Source organism: Ovis aries, chromosome 5, assembly GCF_016772045.2.
Source record: "Ovis aries strain OAR_USU_Benz2616 breed Rambouillet chromosome 5, ARS-UI_Ramb_v3.0, whole genome shotgun sequence".
In the NCBI taxonomy this organism is placed as follows: domain Eukaryota; kingdom Metazoa; phylum Chordata; class Mammalia; order Artiodactyla; family Bovidae; genus Ovis; species Ovis aries.
Window position 1 is genome coordinate 22,122,127 of NC_056058.1, and position 16,238 is coordinate 22,138,364.

At 40.8% G+C, this 16,238-nt stretch overlaps 1 protein-coding gene across 10 annotated transcripts in view; it reads right to left on the reverse strand.

Annotated features, from left to right (window-relative positions):
* Window positions 1-8,555: 8,555 nt before the first annotated feature.
* MINAR2 (membrane integral NOTCH2 associated receptor 2) overlaps window positions 8,556-16,238 on the reverse strand; it is a 47,519-nt gene continuing 39,836 nt past the window's right edge. For all 10 annotated transcript variants that reach the window (XM_060415641.1, XM_060415636.1, XM_060415639.1 and 7 more), the window contains one exon: window positions 8,556-10,386. The gene's annotated coding sequence lies outside the window, so the exon portion shown is untranslated. The remainder of the gene's footprint in view (window positions 10,387-16,238) is intronic.

Here is a 16,238-nt window from a genome sequence, read left to right on the forward strand (position 1 = left end):
TTTTACTGTATTATAATCTATTAAGTGTAAAATAGAATTGTATCTTAAAAATGATGTAAATACCTTACTTAAAAAAACTATATTGCTAAAAACTGCTAAGCATCATCTGAAACTTCAGCAAGTCCTAAGACCTCTGATCACAGATCACCATAACAAATAGAGTAATAATGAAAAAGCTTGAAATATCACAGAAATTAACAAAATGTGACACAGACACCCAAAGTGAGCAAATATTGGAAAAGTGATGCCGATAGCCTTGTGTTACTCATGGTTGTCACACACCTTTACTTAGAAAAACCCACAACATCTGCAGAGCTCAAAAATCTAAGCACAATAAAATGAGATGCGTGTATAGCTTGCTACATTTAGGGACCCTAACTTGAACAGATAAGTTTTTAGGACAAGTCTTTCTGGCCAAAGTTAGTAAAGTTTGTTCATCACCGTCATCATTTATTGAAAACAGCAAGTGTGGAAAATAAATTATCAAGTTCCAGCTTGCAATGAATTAAAAATTATAATTTATAAGCTGTGCAAAATACTGTTAAGATTTTTACTCTAATTACTATTTTTTTCCCCACAAATATGCCTGACTATTCAACTTCAGCTCTAACCTTATACTTTAGGCAGTCCAAGTTTAATGACATGTGACACCTGCCCTCAGGATCTGATAGCCTAGGGGAAACCAGACAGGTGAAGCCTTGATGGAAGAATATGTCTGATGCTATACTAGCGTTATGTTCCTCTAAAGCAGGAGGAAGTTTGGGAAACTTCCTGGAATAAGTGACACTTGAATAAGAGTTTTAAAGGACGGGTAACACTTAAGAAAGGTATTCAGAAAGGCAAAGGAATTTTCAGGCAAAGTAAATGAGAATGAAGTGTATACATGAGAGTGAATGAATTATATAAATGGGAGTGAAAGAATGTAAAAATACCAAGTGAGCTTGGTTAACTGCTAGTAGCTGTGTATGGCTCGGGTAAGAATACTCATCCAGGATGGACAGGGCAAAGTGAGAAAGACCTTCATCAGAAGTAGGAAGGAGGTAACCTGTTTGGAGATGAGTACCTGGAAAGAAAGAGCGCGTGGAAGAACAGTTGAAAGGCTATTACAATAATGCAAGAACTAAGTAGCAGAGAGAATGGAGAAGATCAAGTCCACAGTCCAAAAGAGACAGAATCCCCAGTGCTGGGGGCTTGCGCAGCTAGGACTGAATGATGTTATGGAAAGAAAATGGAAAGCTTCTAGGACACGTCACTGGCCTCTAGTGTGGACCTCTGTTGTTCTTCACTGAGAGGGAGAACAAGAAAAGAAGCAGGTTTGCAGGATAAAATACTTCAGTGTTGATCACATAGTATAAGGAGGCTACAGGCAAGGCATTCTTGTCAGATAACATCAAAATATAGGAATATATTGGGAAGCAGGTCACAAGGTGAATGGTGTGCACTGTAGACTGGCTTGTCATGAGTTTCAGCTTCCTTCTCAAATGCTCTCTTGCACTGCGAAGGCTGGAAACCCATTCTGCGTTTTCCTCACCTTTTGCAGGAAATCAGAGGTTATCAGAAACAAACTTGATTTTGCTGCTCAGATAAACTCATATGAAACTCAGATTCAAAACTAGGAGGGAAAGTCCAGGCTTGATCTGGTTTTGATGATCCAGGACCTTGCAGACGCGGCATGGTTCTGGAGACCAGAAGCAACTCTTGATTCTACAGCTGGTGGATTATAACAGTTGTAGCAGGCCTTTTAATGGCCATCGACTGTCTTGCTATCTTTTCCCTAGAAGTTTAGCTCACAGTCTTATTTCTTCCGTTTGTCTAACCATTTTAGAAGAGTGGTAAAAATTTCCCTTTTAGATTAAGTTAGATAATGTCTTTCTGAAACAATGTACTTCTCAGTAATAGGGATGTCTCTAGGTCACAGAATTCTACAGGAAATGGAAATTTGGGTTACCTTACCTGGAAAGAGTTTATATGAACATGAAATGAGAAGAAAGTGGCCCAGGGTTGACCAGGGCAAAACCATTTTCATCTGTGGTTATTTGATGAGAACCGAAGCTGAATCTTTGTTAGACCTAGTAGCTATTGCAATGAACCATTTGAGTGAGAGGGAAGACAGACACTGGATGTAGGGCGAGGCTCTCTGCTTCTATCTCTACTAGAGAAGAACAAAAATAACATCCTCATAGTTTAAAGTTCTCAGTTCAAGGCACAGTGAGAGAAGTGAAAGCTGCTGAGTGGTATCCAACTCTTTGTGACCCCATGGACTGTAGCCCGCCAGGTTCCTCTCACGGAATTTTCCAGGCAAGCATACTGGAGTGGGTTGCCATTTCCTCCTCCAGAGGATCTCTTGTGTTGCAGGTAGATTCTTTATACCATCTGAGCCACCAGGGAAGCCTGAAAGGATCTCTTATTGTTTGCTACAAAGGCTAGCGTAGCTGAAAATCAGCAACAGAGTTTAATATTGTGGGGTGTTAAATTACAATGTAGAACAATGATACTGAATGAGGGGGAAGGAATTTTGGATGGATAGGAATGGATGTGAGCTTTCAGGCCTTACAACTCCACTGGGGCACTTCTGTTTCCAGCTATGATGGAATTTAGCAGACCATTTATCCTGTGGAGAATACTTGAAAGCCAATTACTAGATTGCTCTAAAATACAAAATCATCTGTTTGAAGGTATGAGAATGTTCCTAGGCAACCAGACCATGGGAAATAAGATCATAAAATGAAGGGACTGTGAATGGATGGGCTGAACTCTGCTTTTCCCTCAAGGTATTTGACAATTCTTTTCTGTAGAGTATTGACAGGGAAACTAGATGGAGACCTACAGATGAGAAGCAGAGATACCAGCAGAGCTTTCGGCAACTGCATAGTTCCAGCAAGACAAAAACTGGATGTGGACAATGAAGATCCTGAAGAAAAGAGAGGCAGGGAGATGAGAGCCCTGCTGAAGGGGTTTCTCCTCAAAGCATTTTCACAGAGATGGAGACTAAGAAAACACATTGGAAGTCACTGCAAAGAAGAACAGACTTTTTAGGAGTCTTACCAAAAAATACCAAAAGTTAGGGTAAGTGCCCACTTAAGAGGCATGTCAGTTTCACCTGGATTCCAGACTTAATCTCAATGCCTGTAGTACAGTAAGAGCTGTACTCCATTGAGATAATTAGGACTGATCACCCAGTCAACATATGTACATAACCAAAAAGGAAGATGTATCTGAATATAAAAATAACTCCTGCAAAGTTAAAAAAAAAAGAGAGAGAGAATGCAAAAACAAATGGGTTGGAGACTTGATCAGACACTTCCTATAGAAGACAAACATAGTGGGAATACACATTGTAAAAATGTGTCATTTATTAGATATTACAGAAATGCAAATTTAAATCACAAGAAGATGCTGTACAAACTCACTAGAAGGGCGAAAATGAAAAGGGCAGACCATACGAAATATTAGCAAGAAAAGGATGCTACAAAAAGTTTCATCCAAATTTTCCTTTGCCTATAGAATTGTAAATTGGTTACAAAAGTCATACTCTGTGACCAGGTGATTCTATTTTTCGGTACATATCTAACAGCTGCACATATAATAACCAAAGCACATACACAGATGGTCATGGAAGCATTAACAGTAATAATAATTTTGGAAACAATCCAAATATCTTCAAATAACAGAGGTCTAAATAAATTGTAGCTTATTTATAAAATAAAATACCTCGCAGTATTACTTCTCAACTGGCAGTGATTTTGGTCCCCAGGAACAGTTGGCAATTATCTGAAAGAATTTTAACTGTCACATCTGATAGGAGTGCTAATGACATTTAGTGGGTAGAATCTATACCACTGCTAAACCTCTGACTTTACTCAGGATAGCCCCCACCACAAAGAATTGTCTGGTCCAGAATGTCAGTAGTGCTGAGGTTGAGGAACCCTAGTTATTCGTTTTCTATAAAACCATAAATTACTATGAACTGTTACAAACCACCGCAGAGTTATTCTCTTACAGTTTTGCAGTAGTCTGACACAGGATGAACGAGCTGAAACCAGGAGTTGGAAGGGCTGGATTCCTTGCAGGAAGCGCTAAGGGAGAATCTCTTTACTCGTCTTTCGAGGATATCCGTATTTCATACTTTATCTCCTGGCTCCTGGACCACTGCCTTCATCTTAAAGGGAAAAAAGCCAGCCTCAGCTGGGTCATTCTCACAGATTCTTCTCATGACTACCTTGAGTTCACCTGGATGATCTAGAATCCTCTTCCTAGATTAAGATCAGCTGCCTAGCAACCTCAATTCCACATGCTAATCAATTCTCCTTTGCCAAGCAGTGTGGCCTTCATAGGTTCTAGGTGTTAGGATGTTAACAGTTTTGGGGGCCATTATTCTGCCCACCTTGTCCTGCTACTCAGCCATGGAAGTCTGCACCACTGCTTGACAGAACAGCGTTCCAGGGTCTCACATACTGATGGTGAAGAGCAGACATCAGAGTATATATTTTCTGGTTTTGTTTATATCAGGTTGGTAATAATAGACCCAACTAATCCTATTTTTAGTTTGATGGGAATTGAACAGTGATTTCCTGGTGTGATCACCAGGTAGAGTCTCAGGCAGAACTCGGGTAGTAAAGCCAGCAGAGTTAGTAAAAGCTTCCTAGTGATTCCAAGGCTTCCTGCTCCGACACTTGACAGCTCAGGACAAGGACAGCAGCTTCCTTGTTAGCCTATTCTGCAGGCAGTTTTGGGGGGCTTTCTAGAAGCTTACCCTAGTCTCCATTTCTTCAGCCCTACCAAACATTCTGGAAGTGATTTAACCCTCTAAAATAAATCCCTTTCTGCTTAAAGAAGCTGGAGTGGATTCGATTCCCTGTAACTGAAACTTCACCAATTGTAAGGCATTAGCAAGAGCTAAATAAAAGCTCTTTGTCAGTCAGTATGAAGCACTGGCCTAAGACTTTGTAAATATTATCCCATTTAATCCTAACAATCGTTAGGTATGGCTGCCATTTATCATAAGTGATTCAACTGAGAATCAATGTGATTAGCTTAAGCTTAAACTGGTAATGGTGGCACCAAGATGAGACCCCAAAGCGCTGACAGCTGTGTGCTCCTCCTTGTACTTGGTTGTTCAGCTTCATTATCTTTTAGTAGAAACATCTGATACACTGACTGCACATAAATTCTTCCCAGTAAAGATTCAAAGAGCTCAAAGAAACACGTAGAGCTTGATTTGCTCCCACCTCTCTGATGTGTGAGCTACAATGCTGTATCAGTTAGGATACTTAGCTGTATACAATAGAATCCGTTCTGATTAGTTTAATCAGAAAAGTGATATATTTAAAGATACCAGGTGGTTAACAGATTCATTGGGATACTTTGGGAGAGAAAAAAAGAATGGACTCAAAATTAAGCTTCTAGCAATAATTCTCCAAATCATGAAACAGAACCAGACTATGGAGGAAACTGTACTCACTGCCTCTGTTGGATGCCAAGCACCGGAAGTTCAAGGTGAAGGGCACTGTGCCTGGTGCTGACTGCACTTCTGTGCCAGGAAACCAGCCTTGCAATGACTGGGAACTTGATGCTGTCCCTGCTCCCACCTCCTGCATTTAGCTGCTCCTGGCCCTCCCGTCTGAATGCAAGGCCCAGCAGGTGTGTCTGCCTGCCGCGCTCCGGTCACGTGCCTTCGTCCTATGTGCAATGTGGGCTGAGAATTTACTTCTGATTTCCACACCAGAGAGGTGATAATCATACTGTGAACATTTCCCCTCAGAAGGAAGGGCATGCAAAGGGCATACTTTGGGATGTAGTAGATGTCCATTACAAAGAGGGTTGACCTTTAGCCCCTGCTCTCTTTTCTACCAACACCTTGAAAGAGGCAAGGATTTACTAGTCCTGAGTGTTGTGCATAATTAGTCAGTACTGAAGGAAATCAGTCCTGAATATTCATTGGAAGGACTGATGCTGAAGCTGAAGCTCCAATACTTTGGCCACCTGATGCAAAGAACTGGTTCACTGGAAAGACCCTGATGCTGGGGAAAATAGAAGGCAGGAGGAGAAGGGGACAGCCGAGGATGAGATGGTTTCATGGCATTACTGACTCAGTGGACATGAATTTGAGCAAACTCTGGGAGATGGTGAAGCACAGGGAAGCCTGGCATGCTGCAGTCCACGGGGTCGCAGAGTTGGACATGACTGAGCGACTGAACAACAATCATCTCCTAACACATTTTGAGAGCCTATTATTGGCTCTGCTCTGTTTAAAACAAGCTGCTAGTTCAGAAGAAAAATGTTTCTTTAATGAAAAATTATGGTAGGGAATATTCACTTCACCAGTTATTCATCTCACTAATGAGCAAAACAAATGGTCATTAGCATGCTGTTGATTTCTCCGCTGTGCATAATTTTTAGTTTTGAGCTTAGAGGTGCTCGTATGTTTTGTGTTTGTAACAGAATTTTTAATACACAGATGTTAATCTCACAAAAATAATTGAAGAATTATGAATCGGACCATAATTTTAATCACCATCCCTTTTAATTAGGCTCATTTTTTCTTCTGAACATGCGATTTTCTGTAATGATTTCACTTCCCTAGTACTTCATAGACCTTTAAAAGATCGTTGTTAATGACCTCAGTGTATATTTAGGATTTCAAAGTTCCACTTACTTGATGTACATGGATGAATTGAGTTTCTCTTTCCATCAATCAAACCTTAATTCCTTTCTCAGCTCTTCCACAAGTGGTGACTCTCCTCTGCTTTCCCTGATGCCACTGCCTTGAAATAGATACCGTTAATACACATCCTCTCTTCACTGAGGAACAAGGAATGAGGTTTAAAATGATTTGTCCTTTTTAGAATTTTCTTATGTTATTCTCTTGCCTAGATGATATCAATTAGCTGCACGGTAAGCATTTTAAGACTTCCTTCAAATGGGATGACCATTAGTCCTTTATTTCTATTGTTTATCAGGAAAGCCTGCTTTATGTTAAGAAAGAATAATAGGTAGTTTAAACAAATACATACAGATCTTCCTGTGAAGATCTTTGTCAGGTAATTAGTGGATGCTGAGCATAACAGAGAGGGGTGTTAACTGGAGATACTTTTAATTAGACAAAGACATACACATGAAGATAATTAGTGAATAGACTATGAAGCTGCTACCTACAGTAACTCTGTGTGCCTGAGGCAGCGAGGCCAAACAATACCAAAATTGCAGAGTCTGGAGTAGAGAAAGGTTTCTGACAAGGCCGTGTTGACAAAGGTTTATTACAGGGACCATGTAAGGTGGCTCTTGCCTTAAAAACCTGAGATCCCCCAAAGCTTTCAGAGAAGCCCTTTTCTAGGAAAGGTGAGGCAGGGTGTGGTTAGTTGTTGCAAACTTCTTGGTGTCACACTGTTTGTTCTTGGGGTCTACAGGTAATGATCTTCCTGTAAACCTCCACTGAACAAATGTTATTTCCTGTTCTGACAAGAAAGGGTGAGATTCCAAGGCTCAACTTTCCCCCTCAGAGGTCAGGTCCTGGCTAGGAGAAGTGGGTCCCTGTGCATCCACTTGCCCTGCCTGGGAGCTTTCGTCCAGTTCCAGCCTGGTTCCTCCTGCCAGTGCCCGGGCCTGGGGCACTCTTGGGGCCAAGTTCCCAGAGATCTGCCCAGCCCACATCACTGAGCCAGCCAGGTGACCAGGACCCAGCTGGCCCTCAGGCTCCTCATGGAGACCGTTGTTGGGTCCCAAGGGCTGCAACCCATGGAGACTGCACCATTAGATGGTGGAGGGGGGGATGGCGGAGATGTTTGTTGACCCTACAAGACCTAAGCCTGGCCAATGGGCCGTTGTGGTGAGGGTTTTGGAGCCCTGCAGGACATAGCCATCAGTTTGCCCTCAGCCCCCTAGTTCACCCACCGGCCGAGATAGGAGAGTCTCTGGGAGAAGGCTCTATCTGCCTCTCACTACACTCTCCACCACAAGGACCATGCCTTGCTGACTGTTGGCAAAGTGGTACCTCCAACCACTGTGTTAAGGATCTTGTGTTAACAGTGTACCTGCCCCGCCCTGGTTACAAAGTCACTTTGTGAGCTAGTTATTAATATTCCCTGTTACAAAATCCTCAACCATCCTTTGTCCCTCCCTGCCCAACTCCAGTTACATCACCTTTTTCCCTTTTAATGGAATTCTCTGAGATCTGCTGTCTCTAATTTTTCACCTTCTACTTTATCCAAAACTGTTTACATGTGAATTCTGTCCACCTCTTACCCTCAAGGTCACTGAACCATCTCTCAGCAGGGTCACCAGAGCCCTCTCTTACTCGATCCCTGAGCAGAATTTAACACCACTGACCACCTTGTTCTTACTGAAAGGCTGACTGCTTGATTTCTGTGACACTTCACTCTCCTCACTTCCTTTCTCTGTCTTTAGACATTTCATTTCATCCTCCTTGAAACTCATTATGTCTGTCTTTCCAGGTGGCCATTTCTTGGGAGCTTATCCTCATTCTCCTCTCACTCTGTATATTCCCTGGGACATTTCAACTAAACCTACTGATTAAATGATCACTTATACACCAGAGATTTTTTTTTTTAACATGAACTTTACTAACATGTGAAATGAACACGATTGTACAGTAGTTTGAACATTCCTTGGCAGTTCCCTTCTTTGAGATTGGAATGAAAACTGACCTTTTCCAGTCCTGTGACTACTGCTGAGTTTTCTAAATTTGCTGGCATATTGAGTGCAGCATTTTAACAGCATCATGTTTTAGTATTTTAAATAGCTGAGTTGGAATGCCGTTTTTTCCTCAAAGTTCCAATATAACTTCATACCCATGTCCTGGGCACCATACTCAGTATCCACCTTCTGTGAAGCATGATACTTGGACTTATAAACACCCTGCCACATCAACTTCCTGCATCATTTATAAGTGATCTCATGTTTTAGAACAGTGATTTCCAAACTTTTTTGGTCTCAACATTAACAACTATTAAGCCCCCACAGAGATTTTATTATTGTGCCTTATCGCTATAAATTTTTGTCACACAGCCTTTGAGAACTTTAAAAATTATTCACTTATCAACACTTAATAAACTCATTAACCATTAATCTATATAAGATTTTTATGAAAAATAGCCATATCTGGAAAGAAAAAAACTTAGAAGAGTAGAATTGTTTCCGAGTTTTCGCAACTCTCTTTAATGTACGACCAATCCATAAACATATGGATTTTCACATCTGCTTCTGTATTTGACCTGCAAACTGCTTTGTACTACTAAGAATAAATGAGAATTAAAAAGGCAAATAAACTGTAATGTTACTATAAATTTGTCTTTTACCCTGTTGAACTGCTGAAATGGTTTCAGGGAGACCTCCAATGTTCTTCAGATCACATTTCAGAACCACTGGTAAAAAGATCTAAATGGCTGGGTTGACCCATGTTAAGGATTTCAGTTAGGTAGCTGTGACAGAGGGTCAAAATGAATACCCATCACTGATAAAAGTGTGGTTGAAATGAGTGAGCATGGACCCAAATTGGGTAAGAAGGGAAAACTGTCAGTTTGGCCAAGTCAGACTGGGGGTAATGTGTTCATATGAGGGGGCCTTGATGACCAAGCTGAGATAGAAGGATCACTACAATGTCCGAGAAGGCATTGCTGAGACAGAGGACCAATGCCACAGCCAGGATAGCTATCAAGACATAAGAGCCTGCACTAATTTGAGGTAAGAGGTCAAAACACACTGTGGACAGTAGGAAGGAGTCAAGAGCAAAGAATGAGGGAAAGTGCAGGAAGGTGGAGACAGTCCAGGAAGCCGCCTTTCTGAAAAAGGGATAAGCATTCCAATACTCAATTTTGACTGCATTCAACAAGGACTCAGCATCTTAAATATGATGTATCACATTAAATACTAAGGAAAGAGAAGCATCTTCAAAGTTGGGTACACAATGGCAAAATCTTTCAACCAGTAAGATGGTACAGTTTTCTTCAGTCATCTCATGAATGTGGAAATACTCAATAACTCCAATTCAGGATTTTCTGTAGTCATTTTTCCCAAAGCTTTCAAACAGATGACTCCAACAGAAAGGTTTCCATTTGTTCCAGTTTGTCTAAATTACCTTGAGAGCAGAGCCATCACAAATGGCAAGTCGAATTATGCACTATACAAAGATCCAGGCCATGAGGGAGGAGCAACTAAAGGTCTGCTCTTGCTTTGCTTGCCAACTTGTATTCCTGACTGCTTGCTTTTGCTCAGAGAGTGGCTTTTCCAATTCCATCCCAAAAGGGGGGCGTTTGTCTAATTTGCAACAATCCATCACATGGACAGCTATGTGTTCCTGCAGAAGAGTAATGTTTGTAAAATGGAGCACCACAATGGAGTTCCAGTAGCCAATGCCATCTGCATTTTTACCTGCAGGAAAAAAGCCCCCAAAGTTACCATGGCAGAAAAATATAATTCTTGTGTTAAAAAACAAGCATGAGGAGTTAGTGGTAGAAACAAAGCATTAGCCAGAATCTATAACTGTTGTCTCATAATCTGTCATTTACATCTGATACACAAATTTAAGAGATCATCTAATTAGAAATTCAGCCGGACTGGAAACTTGGGTGGATTCTAAAGTGACGTGTTAAGTGGTATGACATTTAGGAAATCTTGATGACCACTCTCCTCCACCATGTGCCTAATGTCTCTATTTGCAAATCCCCTGAGCTCAGTTAGGACAAATGAGGCCCAGTTTCAGAAAGAAGAGTGTGTGTACCATGTACGCATTTAAACAAAGCTGTGGCTGTAGCAGCTAAGGTAAGATGTTGAACAAGGACTGTTTACTATCATTTGAGTATTCTAATTTCTTTCCCAGGATTCTCATGGAAATCAGTAAGAATTCTTGATCTTTTTCATGTGTAGTACAGTCTTTTATGTCTTTATATATGTATTTGTTTATAGTCCAACCCTTTTTTGGAAAGTGGACTGGAGATCATTCTTTTCCTCATCTGTTTAATTTTGAAGAAATTATGGGACCCACTCCATTCCCCACCAACACAGAGGTAGGTCCATTCCATGCTAGCTACCAGACTCTTGGAAATCACTTACTACATAGAAACACTCAGATGTGGAAAGAAATTGGAAGAGGGTTTTCTGATTATAATGCTCTATAATAAATTTGAAAATAGTGCCATTAAAATATTTGAAACTATTCTGATTTTGATCTGGTCTAAGATTTAGTTTTTAGTTTTTGATTTTGTGAACTACATACTTTTAAAACACTTATTCTCCCCCTCCTTAAGCATAATTGGTTTCTGTTGATTGCAACCAAAGAAATATGACAAAATTAGATACAAAACTTGGATTCTAGGCAATACACCTCAAGGAAATGTGACTTACCTTGATTTGATTTTTTGAGATGGAGTAATATAGTAAGATTCCTGCATAAGAATATAACTGCTCATGTTCTATCACAGCAAGAGTACTAATCAAGTCTACTCACCAGGAGTCATACATCCACTGAGGATGAAACTCTCTGGCACTGGAAGTGAGTCCAAAAGGCTAATTTAAAGGAGATAAGGGATGCCAGACAGTGGGGTGGAATATTTGATCCTGACGGTATTGGCTAAGTTAAAGCTAGAAAAACAAGCTCATGTTGTGAAATGCTCTCTCAAGATATAAAATGAAACTATTAGCCTTCCTGTGATAGTGCTAAAAAAAAATACCTTATTGATTGTAGCAGTTGCTCGGAGATCACTGAAAATCAAACTGGGAGATTGATTTTTTTTTTTTTTTGAGTTGCTGAGTTATAGCAGCCTTTGGATTAATAACCTTGCCAAGTCTTTTAAGTGAAAGTTAGAGCGTTGATCAATTAAGAGTGAGATTTTTATAACTGAAACAATAAAATCCGAGAGGATTTTGAAAGGTTTGAGAACTCTGAACTAATGAATCCATCTGAAGTAATTTTCACTGTTCCTTTCTTGGCTGAGTATAGGCCTCTTTTGTAAAAGAAAGTTGAAACATCCACTAGTGCCTTACTGCCTCTAAGTAAGTAGGAGTTTAAAAATATCAACATTGGTTAGGTGATGCAATGAAAAAAATCAGAGCAAAAATGATTGCAGGAATTAATGAATTTAAAGTGTCTGGGGAAATGGATATTTTGAGTGTTTATCCATGCATGGTTAGACACAACTTTAGATTGGACTAAATTTTTTCATGGATGAACTTACGAGAGTTTCTGTACTTAATATGGTAGCTATTTAGATGTAGGAGGATCTAAAGCGGATGAGAAGGTTAGATAGCATCACTGACACAATGCACATGAATTTGAGCAAACTCTAGGAGACACTGGTGGCCAGGGGAGCCTAGTGTGCTGCAGTCCATGGGGTCACAAAGTCAGACACGACTTAGCGATTGAAATACTTAGATCTAAAAATTTTCTATGTTCTTTAGTACAACTTAGACTGCACAGAGAGCTTGAATGGCATAAAAAGACCAGAAAAATCCTGGCATAATTTGAAGATAGACTTGAAAGAGTTTGGGACACAAAAATGCTAGATTATATATCCTATGCTTTCAAAAACCCCTGCCTCCTTCTAGGGTTCCCAAACTTTTCCTTCGTACTTGTGATAAAGAATAGATTGAAGGGAGAGCATTAGAATCTTTAAAAAATAACTTTATTGGCTGTTCATTCTAGGCGAGGAATTCTAGTTGAAATGGCAATTGAATGGGATAAAACTGGATTCTACAACTTTAGTAAAAATGGGAGGACCCCCATGGGCACAGCCTACATAGTGGCAAGAGGAACAGAAATGTAGACGAGTTAACATCTCAGGGAGTGACTGTTCACTCAGAATTCTCTAGGATGGTTAATTACAGAGGTCTACCAAAATCAAATAATTAGAAAGTCAACTAGGTCTTACTGAAATTGTAAAAACTTTAAATTTCAAATCTGATCAACAGAGGACTGACACAACAGTAGAAAGTCCCAACTCATGCCTGAGTCCTATCAAGACTCAGAGCACTTTGGATAAAGAAGAGGTCAGGTGCCATTAGGGAGAGCGTAATGAATTTGTTGGATTTATACTTCTTAAGTGGAGCACAGAGTGACAAATGGTGACCTGCTGCTCTTCAACAATGGACCACAGGAGACACTGAAGTAGAGAAGTTTATAATCCAGGTCTTGAAGGACCAGAGGGGCCAAATGCGGAGGTCAAGGCAGAGTACAGAGAGAGAGAGAGAGAGGGGTGGGACCTGGGACACACGCTTTACTAGGGTCTCTGTGTGAAGTGGTTTGGCTCTGGTTTCTCTGGTTCAGTCAACTTAACCTGTGAGAGGAGGCTTTTGGTAAGCTCCACTGTGGGGTCTTATCTAAGGGGCACTCAAGAGGAAGGCACTGGGAAGCAAGGGAGACTATTGATCAGGAGGGCTGTTGAATAAATCATACCAAGAACTTACACTGGTTTATGACTCTGTGGGCTGCTATCTAGGGCTTGTGCTGGCTTGAAGGAACTAGTACAAGCGTAAGGTCACTGCAGGCCACTTGGCTAAGCAAAATGGACCCTGAGACAGCAATACCATGGAGTGTCAGCTGAACTCTTGACAGAGAGTCATTGTGACGATACACATATGTCTACCTTCATTTAACTTTTTCCTAAAGGAACCCTTGAGTAAGGAAGGGCTATAAGATATTGGCTGAGAACTGACATTAATTTCTGGAGGTCCAGGATTCTAGTTCAGCCCAATAATTATAATGGGCACTGAAAGTGAAAGTCAAAGTCACTCAGTCATGTCCGACTCTGTGTGACCCCATGGACTATACAGTCCATGGAATTCTCTGGGCCAAAATACTGGAGAGGTAGCTTTTCCCTTCTCCAGGGTATCTTTCCAACCCAGGGATCGAACCTAAGTCTCCCACATTGCAGGCAGATTCTCTACCAGCTGAGCCACAAGGGAAGCCCATAGTGGGCACCAACTGGTGTAAAAGTACGTCAGTGCTGGGTTTGCTTCCTGGTGACTCAAAGTGATCTTCAAAGGATCCCTTACCCAGGAAATAAGTCCTGCAGTCTCTTCTTTCCTTCCAAACTAGCCAATTCAAAGTAAAATCATTTCACTGTAGGAACTGCAAGACTCGTATCTACATTATGATCACAGTCTCATTAAATTCCACATTTGGGGAGTGAAAAGCACTGAAAAATCTTGGAAAATGACAAAGGGTTCAGTTCATTCGCTCAGTCGTGTCTGACTCTTTGCGACCCCATGAATCGCAGCATGCCAGGCCTCCCTGTCCATCACCAACTCCCGGAGTTCACTCAGACTCACGTCCTTCGAGTCAGTGATGCCATCCAGCCATCTCATCGTCTGTCGTTCCCTTCTCCTCCTGCCCCCAATCCCTCCCAGCATCAGAGTCTTTTCCAATGAGTCAACTCTTTGCATGAGGTGGCCAAAGTACTGGAGTTTTAGCTTCAGCATCATTCCCTCCAAAGAAATCCCAGGACTGAGCTCCTTTAGAATGGACTGGTTGGATCCCCCTGCAGTCCAAGGGACTCTCAAGAGTCTTCTCCAACACCACAGTTCTAAACCAAATCAGGTGATGACTTGATGTTTATGTTCCAGATATGGTTTTCTTCTGAGGCAGATTAATGCAACTCCAACTAAATGGTAAGGAAGGGAAAAATATCAATAACCTCAGATATGCAGATGACACCACCCTTATGGCAGAAGGTGAAAAAGAACTAAAGAGCCTCTTGATAAAAGTGAAAGAGGAGAGTGAAAAAGTTGGCTTAAAGTGCAACATTCAGAAAACTAAGATCATGGCATCCGGTCCCATCACTTCATGGCAAAAAGATGGGGAAACAGTGGCTGACTTTATTTTTTGGGCTCCAAAATCACTGCAGATAGTGATTGTAGCCATGAAATTAAAAGATGCTTACTCCTTGGAAGGAAAGTTATGACCAACCTAGAGAGCACATTAAAAAGCAGAGACATTACTTTGCCAACAAAGGTTCGTCTAGTCAAGGCTATGGTCTTTCCAGTAGTCATGTATGGCTATGAGAGTTGAACTATAAGGGAAGCTGAGTGCCGAAGAATTGAAGCTTTTGAACTGTGGTGCTGGAGAAGACTCTTGGGAGTCCCTTGGACTGCAAGGACATCCAACCAGTCCATCCTAAAGGAGATCGGTCCTGCGTGTTTATTGGAAGGACTGATGTTGAAGCTGAAACTCTAATACTTTGGCCACTTGATGTGAAGAGCTGACTCACTGGAAAAGACCCTGATGCTGGGAAAGATTGAGGGCAGGAGGAGAAGGGGATAACAGAGGATGAGATGGTTGGATATCATCACCAACTCAATGGACATGGGTTTGGGTAAACTCTGGGAGTTGGTAATGGACAGGGAGGCCTGGCGTGCTGCAGTTCATGGGGTTGCAGAGAGTCGGACACAGCTGAGCGACTGAACTGAACTGAATGCCAAATGAATATTTATTTAATACTTATGAATAGCACAAGTATTTTGCTTTAACCGACAGTATTGCAGTATACCCTCACCATCTAGACACTGATTCATTTCCTCTTCTGACAGATACTGCAATCTAGTTTGGACTGAAATTCATCAGGACAGTATATCACAGTCCTTCATAGTGTGAAGCTTACACATTGATAACATCATGCCCTGAATATTTTGGTGTTATTTCTGAGGGTGAAATTCTCCTATATAGACCCCAAATCACTTCACACTTATAAAACTGATCATTTTTATGTCTTTCTCTTAGGAAAAAGAAAGAAGAACATTAGCAAGTAGTAATTTTTAAAAAGTAAAATGTAGCATTTCAGAAAAATTCTTTTCCCATGTTGTAACAAATGGAATGTGTGATATTTCCTGAGTTCCTCTAAGACATACATGTCCCAAACACATGCCAATTTACATAAATAGCATTAATAAAGGACAGAAGGGACCTGCACAGAAGGGACCTTAGCCTTCCTATATGTGATGGTGAAGATTTGGCAGAATTCACCTGTGAAACCATCTGGGCCTAGGGCTTTATATGGGTAGTTTCTTAATAACTTTCTCTAATTCTTCTATGGAAAATGGTCTAAATAAGCTTTTCTAACTCTAATAAGATTAACTTTTACAATCTGTATGTCTTTGGGAAATTATCCATTTGGTCTAAATTTTCGTATATATTTGCCTAAATGTGCAAAACAGCATCTTAAGACTTTAAAAAAATACTATTTCAAAGGTTATTTCCTCTGTCACTTTTTCTTTTGTGTATTTATGCTTCT